At 46.6% G+C, this 16,989-nt stretch overlaps 1 protein-coding gene across 2 annotated transcripts in view; it reads left to right on the plus strand.

Annotated features, from left to right (window-relative positions):
• The window catches only part of LOC102783952 (SH3 and multiple ankyrin repeat domains protein 2-like), a 231,214-nt gene that overhangs the window by 34,108 nt on the left and 180,117 nt on the right, over positions 1 to 16,989 (plus strand). The gene's annotated exons all lie outside the window — the stretch shown is intronic.

A 16,989-nucleotide genomic window follows, 5' to 3' on the forward strand; every position in this document is an offset into this window, starting at 1 on the left:
CATTACTCTGTAAGATGGCTGAGATGCATTGTCACATAATTATAAGTTAAGTGAATCAAATCTCTGTCCTAATGAGGAAAAACAAGATATTTTTGTTCAAGAACACAAAAATAAAAGCAACAAGCTCAAAACGTATTTAACAGCAAATGAACAAAAACGTTGTCTATGAAGCTACAAACCTGACTTGTCATTACTGCTTCTGTACCCGTTGACGTTCAAGCTCTGGCAGCTGGCTGGTCTCAACTCAGTATCACGGCAAAGGGTCTAATGCCCACCCTGTGTATGTCGTGCTTTGCTTCTCATTAGCAGATAGGAAAGCATGCTTACGTTGGAATATGCTCCAGTACAAGTAGAGGTGGCTATTTTGTTTCAAGCTAATTCCAAAGAACATGGGAAAGCATTTAGAGAGACGTCACTGAGACATTTACATGAAAACACACATTATCCACCTAGCGTAATTGTTTAAATGACAAAATGACACTGACATTACTTGGTCATTAGCGACTTCTTGGCTTTAAATATTGGCTCCCCCTGCTGGTACTGCAAATTCAGTATGTGTGTCCATTTCAAGTACAAATGGTTTACCAGCATGTTTATTACACGCTTTGCCGTGATACAATATTCCAGCTTTAACATCGTTCTGGAATATTTGCCATTTTGTGTAAGCATGCTGTCCATGCTAGTGCTAGTGCTTAAAAGAGTTTATATCATGTCAGCGGAAGTGGATAGTTCTTTATATCCTGGGTGTACTTTGCACCATCGTATTGTTGTCCTTTCATTTAATCATTGGGGCGATCGTGGCTCAAGAGTTGGGAGTTCGCCTTGTAATCGGAAGGTTGCCGGTTCGAGCCCCGGCTTGGACAGTCTCGGTCGTTGTGTCCTTGGGCGAGACGCTTCACCCGTTGCCTACTGGTGGTAGTCAGACGGCCCGGTGGCACCAGTGTCCGGCAGCCTCGCCTCTCTCAGTGCGCCCCAGGGTGGCTGTGGCTACAATGTAGCTGCCATCACCAGTGTGTGAATGTGTGTGTGGATGGGTGGATGACAGGTTGTGTAAAGCGCTTTGGGGTCCTTTTAAAGCGCTATACAGATACTGGCCATTTACCATTTAATAAAGCTCTAAGTAATATTCATTACTGCTCAGAAGCTGCAGACGGCTCGTTTCTCCTTAATGCACGCACTTCAGTACACACTGAAGTCAGCTGATTGCAGAACAAGAAAAAAGACATATCCACAATGAACCATCCCCCAACTCCAATGACAAGCTCATTAGATTAGTGCAATGGGAAATTTAGTTACATTGTACTTCTTATGTCTTCATAGCCTAAATTGAATGATAATCATTTCACATTTTCCCGTCTTGATGAAAAAGTTCATTTTCGAGTCTGCCAGTTGTGTGTAAGAGATATACAGTTCTCCATTACACGACAGATAACACTGAAAGCTATGAAGAGGGATTTGTTTTCATTTAGCACATTTCAGATGTTTAATGATTTGACCACCAACACATCCAGAGAATTACATGTGATGTCAGAAGTTGTACATTTATCAGTTCTAAATTGTAAGCTCCAAATAATTCTGCTATTCTGTTACAAAGAAATTTTCAGTAGTAGTTCTTGGACCTAACCAATATGTTCTAAGCATTTAAAAAGAGTTTGTTTTCAAATTAAAGGTGACTATTTAAATCCTTTCAGCTTTCCTGTTATTTTTACAAGAGACTGTGTTCTTTATGGACAACAGCTTAAAACTCCATATCAGTATATCTGTCACGGTCTGTGGGGCAGACCGTGGGGATTAGGGGAATGAGGACCCAAGATGCAGGACTTTGTGATGAAGGCAGTGCGTTTATTTACAATGGTGTAAATAGTTCACAAAAATAATCCCATGTTTTCCCCGTGACTTCCGTGTCGTGTCTTCACCCACAAGTTCGTGCTCCGTGGTCTTCGCTCCAGTGTGTCCCCACACCCCGTGCTCGCTGCTCTGGTCTTCCCTGCTCCTTCCTGGAGAAAAATAACAAAGAAGCAACTTGTCAGGACACTCGACTACCGCGGGCATGTACTCACTGGACTTGGTACTAATGACACTAACGTGGAGTCAAACTCAATATTCCAGCGACGAATGGCTCAGAGCCCCAGCCTTAAGAGCCAGAGAACTGCAATCGCTTGATCAGCAGCAGGTGCGTGGCCAAGGGCAGGAGCCCAGTCAGAGCTCCGCCCAGGCAGACAGGTAGGAGAGAGAGCAACAACACTTGTGGCCACACTGGGCTGGCCGGGGAGGCACAGGGACCATGACAGTACCCCCCCCTCAATGGGAGCCTCCCGGCGACCCACCAGGCTTACCCGGGTGCAGGCGGTGGAAGTCCCGGACCAGACCCCCACCCACGATAGCCGACCGGGGCACCCAGGAACGTTCCTCGAGCCCGTAGCCCTCCCAGTCAACCAGGTACTGAAATCCCCGACCCCGGCGGCGGGAGTCCAAGATGCGCGAGACCGCGTAAACCAGCTGGCCACCCACGAGCCGGGGGGGCGGCGGGGGCCTGGAAGGAGGGCACAACGGGCTGGAGACCACTGGTTTGACCTGAGAGACATGGAATACATCATGAATACGCATATTGCGTGGCAGCGCCAAGCGGACGGATGCAGGGTTGATCACAGCACTGATTTCAAATGGGCCGATGAAGTTGGGGGTGAGTTTCTTAGATTCGGCACGTAAGGGCACGAATCGAGTGGAGAGCCACACCTTCTGCCCCACCACATACTCAGGGGCGGCCGTCCGGTGGCGATCCGCAAGAGCCTTATTCCGTTCCTTCGTCCGGAGTAAAGCCGCCCGAGTGGCCCGCCAGGCCCTGCGACACCTGCGGAGGTGATGTTGGACAGACGGAACAGCGTGCTCACCTTCAACCAAGGGAAACAGAGGTGGCTGGTATCCCAGAGATGCCTTAAAGGGTGACACGCCGGTAGCAGAGGATGTGTGACTGTTGTGAGCATACTCTATCCATGACAGGTGTTCGCTCCAGATGGCCTGGTTATGCGAGGCGACACAGCGGAGGGCAGCCTCCAACTCTTGGTTTATGCGCTCCGTTTGGCCGTTGCTTTGCGGGTGGAAGCCAGAGGAGAGGCTCACCTTGGCTCCTATGGCGGAGCAGAACTCCCTCCACACCCGCGACGTGAACTGAGGGCCCCGGTCCGAGACAACGTCCTCAGGGATGCCATGGAGCCGGAAAACATGTGTGGTGAGGAGTCGGGCAGTCTCCAAGGCTGTAGGGAGCTTAGGAAGCGCAATGAAATGGGCAGCTTTGGAGAAACGGTCAACGATGGTCAATATTGTAGTGTTACCTGCAGATGGTGGCAGACCGGTGACGAAATCCAGAGAAATGTGGGACCAGGGTCGGCTGGGTGTGGAGAGCGGCTGCAGACGTCCAGACGGATGTTGATTGGAGTGCTTATTTTGAGCACAAGTGGTGCAGGCGGTTACGTACTCCCGTGAGTCTTTAACGAGGGTGGGCCACCAGAAATACCTGCGGAGGAATGCAGTGGTGCGGTTAACTCCTGGATGGCAGGAAAAACGGGCCGTGTGAGCCCACTGGAGCACTCGGGACCGGACAGCCGCCGGAACAAAGAGTCGATCAGGGGGGCCCGTGCCAGGATCAGGGTCGGTTTCTTGTGCCTCCCGGACGAGCTCTTCGATCTCCCACGTAACGGCTCCAATAATACACGAAGTAGGCAGGACAGATCCAGGGTCGGACTCCTCTCCGACTGGGGCAAATAGCCGGGAAAGAGCGTCCGGTTTAACATTACGGGAGCCTGGCCTGTAAGTGATGGTAAAATTAAACCGGGTGAAAAACAAAGCCCACCTGGCCTGCCGTGAGTTGAGCCGTTTCGCCGAGCGGATGTACTCGAGGTTTTTATGATCAGTCCATACAATGAACGGCTGTGCGGCCCCCTCCAGCCAGTGTCTCCACTGCTCCAGAGCCAGCTTTACGGCCAGAAGTTCGCGGTCTCCGATGTCATAGTTCCTCTCGGCTGGGGAAAGACGACGAGAGAAAAAGGCACAGGGGTGGAGCTTACCCTCGAACCGCTGGGAGAGCACGGCCCCTACTCCAGACTCCGATGCATCCACCTCCACAACGAACTGCAGGGAGAGGTCCGGCTGGCGAAGGATCGGGGCGGTGGCGAATAGTTCCTTGAGGCGAGAGAAGGCTTCCTGAGCCAGCCGGCCCCATTGGAATGGCACCTTGGGCGATGTTAACCTAGAGAGGGGCAGAGCGACTTTACTAAAATCCCTGATGAAGCGTCTGTAGAAGTTAGCGAACCCCAGGAAGCGCTGAAGCTGCCGGCGATCGGGTGGTTTGGGCCAGTCCAACACTGCCTGGACTTTTGCCGGGTCAGGTTTCAAATCCCCTCTGGTGATGATGTAGCCCAGAAATGCCACCGAATCCATGTGGAAGTCACACTTCTCCCCTTTAACGAAGAGCCTGTTCTCCAGCAGGCGCTGCAAGATCTGCCGTACATGGACCTCATGTTCCGCTTTAGATTTGGAGAAGATGAGAATGTCATCTAAGTAGACAAAAGCACATCGGTTAATAAAGTCTCTGAGAACATCATTAACAAGAGCCTGGAACACAGCGGGGGCGTTGGTCAGGCCGAACGGCATCACAAGGTACTCGAAATGGCCCAGGTGAGTATTGAAGGCCGTTTTCCACTCATCCCCTTCACGGATTCTCACCAGATGGTAGGCGTTGCGCAAGTCCAACTTACTGAAAATCGTGGCACCCTGAAGCAACTCAAAAGCAGAAGACAGAAGGGGCAGGGGATACTTGTTACGAACGGTGATCTTGTTAAGCCCGCGATAGTCGATACAGGGGCGAAGGGTCTTGTCCTTCTTAGCAACAAAGAAAAACCCCGCTCCCACTGGGGAAGACGACGGCCGAATGATGCCCGCAGCGAGAGAGTCTGCAATGTATGTCCCCATAGACTCCCTCTCTGGCTGTGAAATGCTGTACAAACGACCAGATGGAAGCGGAGCCCCAGGCAGGAGATCAATCGCGCAGTCATACGGTCTATGAGGGGGAAGTGAACGTGCCCGGTCTTTACTAAACACTTCAGCCAAATCATGATAAACACGTGGGACTGAGGTCAAATCCGGAGGCTCGACCGGCTGGTCAGACCATTGAGATGTGGTTGGAGCAGGTGCAGCTCGGAGACAGTTCATGTAGCAGTCAATGCTCCACCCGGTCACTCTCTCTTTCTTCCAATCGATGTGTGGATTGTGTTGGAGCAGCCATGGATAACCCAATACAAGGGGGGTGCGCGGTGCTTGAAACACGAAGAGCTCGATGCGCTCTGAGTGGTTACCCGAGAGAGTAAGAGACAGGGGTTCTGTGATTTGGGTTATGTCCGACAAGCGCTGCCCAGATAGGGCTGTGACAGCCAGTGGATCGGGTAGGGCGTGTAGTGTGATGCTTAGCTTTTTCGCCAGAGCTGCGTCAATGAAACTCTGCTCAGCACCTGAATCCACTAGAGCTTGAAGAGAGTGGGTAACGTTCTTAATGGTGAGTTTTGCAGGTAACATAAGCCGGGGGAGAGAACCTCTAGTCGTTATATCGCCCACCAGTATTCTCTCAACTACTGGCGAGCGCGCCCTTTTGCCCGTGCCCGGCATGAAGAGGCAAAATGGCCCTTACGGCCGCAAAATAAACACTCACCGGCGGCCATACGCCGTTGACGTTCTGCGGGCGAGAGCTGCGAACGTCCAAGTTGCATGGGCTGCTCCTCCTCCTCAACCTCGCCGTACGCTCCGGGCCCCGGTGAGGCGTCCCTCGGTGGCTGAGGCTGAGCGAAGCGACGTTGCGTGCTTCGCCGTGCACGCAGGCGATCGTCTATTCGAATGCATAGGGACATGATCGCACCTAAAGAGGAGGGTAACTCACGCACCATCAGTTCATCTTTAATCTCCTCACACACATTATTTAACAGTGCCGTCTTTAATGCCTCCTGCCCCCACCCCGCTTGCGTCGCTGGTGTCCAAAAGTCAACTGAAAAATCTGCCATGCTCCGCTTGCCTTGCTTCAGATTCATGAGGCGGAGCCCGGCCGCCGCAGCAGTGGAGCCCTTATCAAACACACTCCGAAACAGAGACAAAAATTCATCATAAGTAATTTCGGGATTAGCGCTCAGCACAGCTTGTGCCCAGGTCAGCGCACGATCTCGTAGCAACTGAACAAAATATGAGATCTTACTCCCGTCATTGGAGAAGGCATGAGGCCGCTGGCGAAACTGGAGTGAGCACTGCATAAGAAAACCCGCACACTTCCCTACATCCCCTGAAAACAGCTCAGGTGTGGGGAGATGAGACTCACACACAGCCGGGACTAGAACCGGTGAGGCAGCACTTACTGCGGAGCTTGATGATGCCCGAGCGGGTTCGCTGGTAGGTGAGGGTTCCGGCAATGGAGTGCGCTGAGCAGCTGCTAGTGTTAAGGCAGCGACGTTCTCGCTGAGGCGAACAAGCATCTGCTCGTGGCGTTGTAAGATCGCTTCCAGTGTGACCGGGGCGGAGGGAGACGGGGAGGAAGCTGAATCTGCTGGGTCCATGGTGGCTGGAATATTCTGTCACGGTCTGTGGGGCAGACCGTGGGGATTAGGGGAATGAGGACCCAAGATGCAGGACTTTGTGATGAAGGCAGTGCGTTTATTTACAATGGTGTAAATAGTTCACAAAAATAATCCCATGTTTTCCCCGTGACTTCCGTGTCGTGTCTTCACCCACAAGTTCGTGCTCCGTGGTCTTCGCTCCAGTGTGTCCCCACACCCCGTGCTCGCTGCTCTGGTCTTCCCTGCTCCTTCCTGGAGAAAAATAACAAAGAAGCAACTTGTCAGGACACTCGACTACCGCGGGCATGTACTCACTGGACTTGGTACTAATGACACTAACGTGGAGTCAAACTCAATATTCCAGCGACGAATGGCTCAGAGCCCCAGCCTTAAGAGCCAGAGAACTGCAATCGCTTGATCAGCAGCAGGTGCGTGGCCAAGGGCAGGAGCCCAGTCAGAGCTCCGCCCAGGCAGACAGGTAGGAGAGAGAGCAACAACACTTGTGGCCACACTGGGCTGGCCGGGGAGGCACAGGGACCATGACAATATGAACCATATGCATAGTGAAGTTGTCAGTGGGGTTTGGAGTGCGGTTGTTGGGGTGGTGATGCTTGTGGTTGGAGGAAGGATCGCAGAGAACAGATGAAATTTGTACATACAGTACCTCTGTTCACCTTTGGGCAGTGGTGTCCAGTGGTGTACACATTAAGTTAATTGATCATTCTAAACTGGCCTTGGATGTGAGACAGATAAAGTGCTTTAAGTGCATAGAATAAAGTGCAGTAGTAATATAGAGTGTGGCTCTGTGGTGTGATAGTTTTCTTTATGTGTAAAAGATTTCAAGACATAATCTAGGGGGCCCAAAACCAATGTACTCTGAGTGCCAGTCCCAAACACAGACACATGGGAAGGCATCTGGTATAAAATCAGTGCCATAGCAAACATTCATCTGCAGGGTGATGTGCTGAGAAAAATCCAAAAGAAGCTTATTAATGTATGATTGAATGTAGGGATGGGTATCGTTTAGGTTTTATCTGATACCGGTGCCAAATCGGTACTTTTGAAACGGTGCCGGTGCTCAAACCGGTGCTTAAAGAATGGAGAACACAAAATTGGTCCAAAAACCTCTCATGTTCAGCTGTTTTTTGTAAAAAGATAACAATGTTAGCCTTTTCTGCAGCTATGGGGCATATATGGCATCACTCTTGGCTGGAAGCAGTGCTTAAACAATGGAAAAAACACAAACTTTGTCCAAAAACCTCTCATGTTTAACTGTTTTCCTCTTTTTCTTTGGTCATTTTAGCCTTTTTGTCCAGGGTGAAGGGAGTATCTGCCATCAAACAAGAAGACAGCTGCATGTAGCTATGATGATGTTTGCTAGTTCACCTTACATGCATTAATGTAATAACGTGGTTAGCCTACTCAACCTAAATTACACACGAACAACATTAAGCTACTCACGCAGAGAAGAACGGCTGCTGCTGCATCATCATCCTCATCATTTCTGCTACACTGGCAGGGCTAGGGGCCAGGACTCTCCTCTTCGGGTTCTTGGGGGATGTTGCAAACTCCGGGTCGATAACAGGCACCACACCCGCAGTAGATGTGCTCGGTGTGAGGTCTCGCAGCAAGCTATCAAATACGGCGCATTTCTCGGCTTTTTAAAAAAACGCTATGCGTCGCCAGGTGTTTCATCAGATTTGAGGTGTTACCTCCTTTGACAGCATCACAGTATCAGCTTAAAGCACTTGTTGCAGCTGCTGAGTTTGCATATTTTGCTGTGAAGTACAGCCAGACTTTGACCGCTTCGCCTTGGGCATTTTTAATCTGTAGCTCTGCTCTAAAAGAACGTACGTACCTGGACCCGCCTACTATCCTCGGAAACGTAAAATGATTGGCTAGAATCCAAAGTGTATGACAGCTCAGGAAAAAAAGCACCGAAACGTGCGCTGCTTTTCGGTCTGGTTACTACCGTTTATGTCAGAACCGGTGCCATCATGGCACCGGATACCGGTACCCATCCCTAATTGAATGTGACATGTGGTCCGAATTTGGTCTGAGCAGTCACTGAGACTAAAGTTTGCTATATAATGTCGATTCTGTTTCCTCATTAACTTGCTCTATAATTTGGGGGTTGGGGAATCTTTTCTTCTGTAAAACAGCCTATAATTGGATAAATAGCCAAGGTTCTCAAAGTCTGATAAGCCCCTTTTCCATTTCTACCTACTCAGATCGACTTGCCATGGTTCACCATGGTTTTCAGGGTTTTTCCATTACGTCATACCACCTGGTACCAGGTATTAAAAAGTACCTGCTCGGCCGGGGTTCCAAATATGTGAACCAAATTTTTTGAAACCCAGAAACGAGGAAAATGGCCACAAAAAACAACGCCATGATCCCGAGTCTGACGAGAAGCCACAGACCGAGCAGCAGGTATATTCTTGCCTTGATGTCCACCTTTGTTGCAGCGTTCATGTCGCATATTAATTACGTCATGGGATGCTCGGACGTAGACCAAACCTTTGTAACAATGAAAAATACATAGAGATACAAAAATACATACAGAGTTCAAGAAACAGCAGCCTCACTAATGGGTCAAAAACGAAAACCTATTCAAAACTTATAACGTAGGGGTGTCAAATGTTTAAGATCTTGGTGTCTTCCGTTGATCCAATTCAGGCTTGGGGGTGGGCTGGAGCCTGTCCCAGCTGCCATAGTGTGAGAGGCACAGTACACCCTGGACACGTCACTGGATTATCACACAGGCACAGACAGCTATTCAAACTCACATGCCACACTTATGGCTAATTAAAATCACCAATTAAGCCAACGCAAGCAACTGCATGTGGACAGTTAAAAAACTTTCACACGTACAGCTTTTGAAATTGAACAATTGTAGCATTATTATTGTTAGTTATTCTTGTAACATCTGGTTGAAATATAAAATCACTTTGTAGACACTTTGACTGCTGTGCAATAATGTTTGCATTACCACGCCAGGTAATGGGGTGCATTTTATTAAAAAACTCAAAGTATTAATGTCTTCACTACAATGTTCACAATTTGCATCCATATGTAGAGTTATTTATCAATGGATAAATAAATATGTCTTAAATTTTAGATTCCTCAAAGTAGCCACCCTCTGCTTTGTTGACAGCACTGCAAACTCTTGGTCTTCTCTCAGTAAGGCCACGTTCACACTGCAGGTCTTAATGCTCAATTCCGATTTTTTTGTCTGCTCGTTCACACTACAAATAAAATGCGACAGCAAACGCGCTCTAGTGTGAACGCTCAAAGCGGCCGCATGCGCAAAAGAAGACGTCACACACAACGCGCTCTGTTTAGACCCAGAGCAACAGTATTGTTTGACTGATGACCCTCAATATAAAGACTTCAGACTTCACGTTTCCCAATTTTTGCTTTAAGTTATTTTGTTATTTACATAATAATGTAAGTAACCTAATAATGATCCTTATTGCTGTTTTAGAGGAGCGGTGCTTCAAAGGATAGTTGCAGATTTCTGTCAGAATCTGCAGATTATACAGAACAAATAAAATGTTCACGTTTCTCCAACGTTGTCTTCCCAACAGTTTCACCGGATGGCCAGGAAGCGTTCGCGATGTCTTCTCCGGTGCTGATAATCGGCGTCTGTCTTGTGTCGGTGACGTAAAAGACGGATTTAATGCAACATGACCATCAAACAGCAGTCGCTTTCTGAAACATCGGATATGTATCGGATTCAGTACCACATACGAAAGTGACCCAGATTGGATTTGAAAATATCGGATTTGTGCCGTTCACACTGTCACACCATGATCGGATAGTGTGAACGTAGCCTAAGCGTCATGATGCAGTCCCCTGAAATTGTTTCCCTTCACAGGTGTGCATTATCAGGGTTCATTTGTGGAGTTTCTTGCCTTCTTAATGGGGTTGGGACCATCATTTGTGTTGTGCAGAAGTCAGGTTGGTACACAGCTGACAGCTCTATTTGACAACTGTTAGAATTCATATTATGGCAAGAACCAATCAGCTAAGTGAAGGGAAATGACAGTCCATCATTACATTTAAGAACTGAAGGTCAGTCAGTTAGTCTGGAAAATTTCTGAAACTTTGAATGTGTCTCCAAGTACAGTCACAAAAACCATCAAGAGCTACAATAATACTGGCTCACATGAGGACCGACCCAAGAGTCACTTCTGCTGCTGAGTTATCAGCTCCTCAGATCAGAGCCCAGATAAATGCCACACAGTGTTGCAGTAGCAGACATATTTCTACATCAATGGTTCAGAGGAGACTGCATGAATCAGGCCTTCATGACCAAATAGCTGCTAAGAAACCACGACTAAGGAAAAGCAACAAGCAGAAGAGATTTGTTTGGACGAAGAAACACGAGGAATTACGGAGCCCCGCGGGGGACATGGGAGAAAAAAAAAATTAAGACGGACTTAATTAAGATCTCGCAAAACTTTTGCAAGATCTCGCAAAAGTTGAATTCCAACAATGGCGGCAGCTACTTAGTTGTAATATTACTCTTTCTGGGTCACAAAATATACTTTTAAGATATTTTGAGGCGTGAATGTAGTTGTGTAAACGTCAGATATCTGCTCGGTTTACAAGACATCACATATTTGCAAAAATGCTCCGACGTTTTCGGAGATCTGACACCCACTAGCTCGAAGCTAACGGGAGGTCGAGACCTACTACAGCCGGGAGGAACACCGCTTTCCCGGCACATCGTGGCTTGACGTCCCGGTCGGCTTCGAGCTGGCGGCCTCCGAAGAATGCGGCTAAAACTTTTGCGAGATCTCGCAAAACTTTTGCGAGATCCCGAGTTTGTTTTGCGAGATCTTGCAAAAGTCCATCTTAATTTTTTTTCTCCCATGTCCCCTGCGGCGCTCCGTAAGGAATGGACATTAGACCAGTGAAAAATCTGTGCTTTTGTCTGATGAGTCCAAATTTGAGATCTTTGGTTCCACCCACCGTGTCTTTGTACAACACAGAAAAGGTGACCAGATGACCTCTACACCCATGAAGCTTCATGAGCTTCCCTTAATGAGAACAACAAAGCAGAAAACCAAAGCAAAGGGTGGCTATTTTGAAGAATCTAAAATATAAAACATTTCACACTTCGTTGTTTACTATATGCCTTCAGTGAGAATCTACAATATGATGAAAATAAAGGAAAACCGTTATATGAGAAGGTGTGTCCAAACTTTTGACTTGTCGTGTAGGTGTACAGTAGAAAAGCCCTATGTAAGTATCATCATTTACCAACTCTGACAGCCCTAATCAGTTTTAACCTAATGGTTGCATACAGTATATGACCATTTCTCTGTTATACTGTATATGAGGCTTTCAACTGGAAAAAATAAGAAAAGAAAAGGTGGCCGTGAATGCAACCCTCTATTTCCTGCAGTGTGCTGACAGGTACATTACAGTATCTCACTGAACTGATTTAACTATTTTAAATGCTGTGTGCTCCTGTGTGCTAATATATGCACTCCTGCTTTTGTTGCTGACTCCACCTTTTTCGGTTCTGCTATGACTGCATACAAACTGAATACAGCGCCTGGTGTATCCCAGGAGTACACCGTCCTGAAATCTTAACTTTTAACTCTACATTATTTGTGACAGCAGCCTCTCAGTTTTTCTTTTTCTTTTCTTGGCTCTTTTCTTGGTCTCTCATTTACCATGTGATAAAAATGACCAATGGGACAAAAGCTTAAAAGTCAATTTCACTGTGATGATCTACAAAAACACTGTTCTCCTCATCATTCCACATCATGTCTCAGGAGCAGAAAGAGATATGGATGTAAACTGCAACTTAATAGGTTGGCTGAGGCATGCACTGAAGCCACTTCACCCCTCATCTAAGACGTTTCTTTAGTTCTCTTACTAGGATGATAATTGTAGTTGAATTTAACAATAATCTGAATTTCAAAAACAAGTGTGGCTGTTTCTCTGAATGGGCTTGAGCAAAGCACAGTGGATGGTTCTTCATTAGCTTGAACACGCACACATTCTAGCTTATTTTGACTTGCTTGCACATAAATACACACATAGGCACACACGCACTGCTGTTACAAATAGCTCCCAAGAAAAGCGCACAAGTGGAAAATATATTTTGAGGATTTTTAAAATGTTTATATCTTCCAAGTGCAGTGGGATTTGTACTGAGTGGCAAAAAATAGCTCGTATCTGTTGATAAGTCTAACCGACTGTGCACAGATTGGATTTCAAAGACCACTCCGCTTAAACCTATCTTTATACTCTTCATCTAAAGGTCAGCAGTGCCCTCTAACACTTGTTTGTAAAGCCAGTCATCTGAGACCATTTAACACATTGACCTTGGAGTGGGGCCAGTTAAGCAGAGAAGTACTGCTTTGAATAAAAAGCAGCCCACTGATTTATTTGTATCAAAGCAAGAAATCACTGCCTTTTAAATCCAATCTTTACCAAAGGAAACAAATAAGGTTCCAGTCAGCAATGTTTTAGTCTCTCTTTACCTGTGGAGTTCTTCTTTTCCATTCACCTGGCTGCTGTCATTTTTAAAGACGTGGAAAATGTTGGAACCTTTTGACTTCTGAGGCACAGGGAGGTGAACTGCTGTGAGAAGAAAGACTGTTTGATGATAATCTTTTACACCACCCTTGTTATGAGGGGAAAACAGGGGTGAATGAAACCATCTTCTGGTTGGTTGAAGTAGCCATTCATGTTACCCGAATCCTCCAATCAATTCCTTTCTAATTAAATCCTTCCATCTGTTTTGTTACCACATTAATTTCATCTTCCTCTGCCCTCCTCTTCCAGTTTCTTTACTCGTGTAAAAGTGCAAAAGTAAAGGCTAAGAAAGTAAAAAGTAGTTCCTTGAAGGACGTTTCTACCATCGACTTTTATGCAAAAGTAACTGAACCTTGTGCTATATTAAAGATGATTATAAAATACTATTAGTACAACAACTATTTTCTGTTGCCTGCATTGTAGAGAGTAAAATGAGCTCTTCAGTAGATTTTCTTAGTGTACAGGCTGTGATCAGCTGACCTGCTGCTCTCTGTGTATTTAGACTGAAGATGTAAGCAGATGTTTCATGTTTGAAGCAGGTGTTTCACAGCTGTCTTGGCTGATTTCCATTTCCTACAGTAACAGTATACTTTTGATTTTGTCTTTATACTAGACACTATACCAGCGGTCCCCAACCCCCGGGCCTCGGACTGGTACCGGTCCGTGAGTCGTTTGGTACCAGGCCGCGAGAGTTGAGGCTCAGGAGTGAAATGTATAGTTTTCAGGGTTTTTATCGGTTTTCAGTGTTATTTTGTTATCGTTTTTATCGTTTACTCGGTTTTCCTGGGTCTTTTCACGTGTGTTATGAATAAATCTTCTTTTTTTCGGTACCAGTACTAGTTTTATTTTGTTGTATTTATCCGCGACACTTTAAAGGCCGGTCCGTGAAAATATTGTCGGGCATAAACCGGTCCGTGGCGCAAAAAAGGTTGGAGACCGCTGCTCTATACAAATGTTGCTCTATACAATTGTTACAACAGTGGAATTTAGTAAATTAAACTGGTTTCATAAAAGGTAGGCACTCATCAACAAATACACGTAGATTACTTAATTTGATAGACTACTCATACAGTAAAAACCTTGAAACTACAATATTTTCCTTAGATGCAGAAAAAGCGTTTGACAGAGTTAACTGGAAATTTCTATTTGCAACTTTACACAAATTTGGTTTTGGATCTTCTTTCATCAACTGGTTAAAAATATTATATAATTCCCCAACAGCTTGTGTCAGAACAAATGACCAGACATCCTCCAGCTTATGTCTCCTGAGGGGCACCAGGCAGGGATGCCCACTCTCCCCTTCACTGTTTGCAATTTTTATCGAACCACTAGCAGCAGCAATTAGACAGAATTCAGCAATTAAGGGCATAAAATGCAAGAACGTGGAACATAAAATCAGCCTTTATGCTGATGATGTGTTACTCTTTCTCCAAAATTCACAAACCAATATCTCTGGGGTGATTGAATTGATAAACTCTTTTGCAAGAATATCAGATTACTCAATTAACTGGTCAAAATCTACAGTCCTTCCTATTAATTGCTGCTTCCATAATTCCTCTTCTACTCCACTGCAATCGGGAAATATAAAATATTTAGGTATTAATATTTCTCCCAAGCTTGCAGATCTAACTAAATTAAACCATACCCCACTTTTAAAGAAAGTAGAAGGTGATCTGGCTAGATGGAAATGTCTACCCATATCACTCATGGGAAGGGTTGCTGCTATAAAAATGATGGTATTACCAAAAATAAATTATTTATTCTCAATGATCCCAACTAAACCGCCGCAAGATTGGTTCAGATCTCTAGATTCATATATGTCCAAATTCCTTTGGAAAAATAAGCCCCCACGTATAAGCTTAAAAACACTACAAAAGACCAAGGATAAAGGAGGATTAGAACTACCTAACTTTCAGCACTACTTCTTAGCCAACAGGCTTCAGTTTATCTCAGGATGGCTAAAACATACCCTTTTAGATTAACCTTGGCTAGATGTAGAACAAGCACTTTGCAATAATCTAGAGATTTCAGATCTACCATTTATCAGCTCAAACATCCAACGACATGAATGCTTCAAAAGCATCAACATCAGCTCTTCTCTGACAGCATGGTGGGAGTTTCTGAAGTTGACAGAGTCTTCATTAATCCCATGCAAACGTACACCTATCTGGAACAACCCTGATATATTACAAAACAATAATATGATAAACTTTTCAGATTGGAATGGTAAAGGAATCAAATATGTAGAACATATACTAGAAGGAACAGAATTTATTTCATTTGACAGACTAGTTACACAATATGGGATCAACAAGAAAAGATTTTTAGAATATCAACAAATTAAATCCATAATAAAAAAGAAATTTAAACCGGGTCAAGTTGAACTACAAACACCACCAAGTGTGGTTCAATTTTTTACTCTTAAAACCCCCAAATTACTATCCAAAATATACAGAATGCTTTCTAAAATAGATGAATCAATATCACTTCCTATTGCAAAATGGGAAGCGGATTTATCAGTTAACTTAGACCAAAACTTCTGGTCTCAGATTTGCTTAAAAACCTTTCATCTAATCAAAAATCCCAGTCTTCAATTAATTCAATACAAAATACTACATAGAGTGCACTATACAGGTCATCGGATGTTCAAGATGGGCTTTGCATCTACCAACAACTGCTCACACTGCCAAACCAATTCACCGGACAATTATATCCATGCTCTTTGGTTCTGTCCACCAGTTCAGAAGTTTTGGCGCGAGATATGTGAAGACTTATCAAAGTGTCTGAAATGTAACATTCCAACTTCCCCCTTAGTGTGTTTGTTGGGCAGCTTAGATAATGTCACTTCAGAAAAGAATATAGCCCATATGGTTTTCACTGCCCTATGCATAGCCAAGAAAACAGTCCTCATGAACTGGAAAAATAAAAACAATCTTAATTCTAACCAATATAGAAATTATCTATTAGATTACATTAGTCTTGATACAGCCTCTGCCACCACATCAGATCAATCGCTCTGGGCTCCTCTGATCAGCTCCATCACCTAGTGGGGGTGGGGGGTCATATTTTGGTCTCGCCTTCACTGTTGTGATTGGTGTGGGGGTAGGGTCAGGCTTAGGGCGTCGGGGGGTTCCTCGGGAGCATCTTCCTTGGGGGGCTCAACCCGGGGTAGCGGTCATGGCCAATTAGGGGCTCTGTTGGCTCTTGGGTGACGGTTTCCTCGTAGCTACGTGCAGCGGGGCTAGGGGAGGGTCTGTGCTGACGGACGGGGGTTACTGACCTGGTAGCCTGGCTGCCCCTGGGTGGGTCCGGGACGGGCGTGAGGTTCTGGGGGCGCTCCGGCTCTGGCCTGGGGCCCTGGCCGGGCCTCGGGGGCCTGGGTCCTGGTTGGTGTGTTGCCGGGGTTGTGGGCCGGTGGGTATATGGGGGCCCGCCACTGGCGCGGGGTGCCGCCGGTGCGCCGAGCCACCTGGGGGGCTCTTCAACTGGTGGGGGGGGGGGGGGGGGGGGGGGGTTGTCACATCTTGCAGGAGCTTTCCTCTCTCAGGAACTCTCTCTGCAAGAGGGGGAGATACAGGAGAGGTGGAGGAAGATCTCAGCCTGGGCGTCTATTGTCTTATGTAGTCTGGAAGATGAGTGGATGATGGGGTGGGTGCAGTTTTCTCTGTGGTGGGGTTGGGTGGACTGCCCCGGGCTCTGTGGGGCCGGGCGGCGCCGCTGCACTGGGCCCCGGTTCGGATGGGCCTGGGCCCCCCTTCCCTGGCGGGTCGCGGAGTATGGGGGTGCCTACTGGGGTCAGCGGGGGAGCTGGCCCCAGGGAGGGGTCAATTGCCCCTCC

The sequence above is a fragment of the Neolamprologus brichardi genome, chromosome 1 (assembly GCF_056152115.1).
Source record: "Neolamprologus brichardi isolate AB-2024 chromosome 1, ASM5615211v1, whole genome shotgun sequence".
Lineage (NCBI taxonomy): Eukaryota > Metazoa > Chordata > Actinopteri > Cichliformes > Cichlidae > Neolamprologus > Neolamprologus brichardi.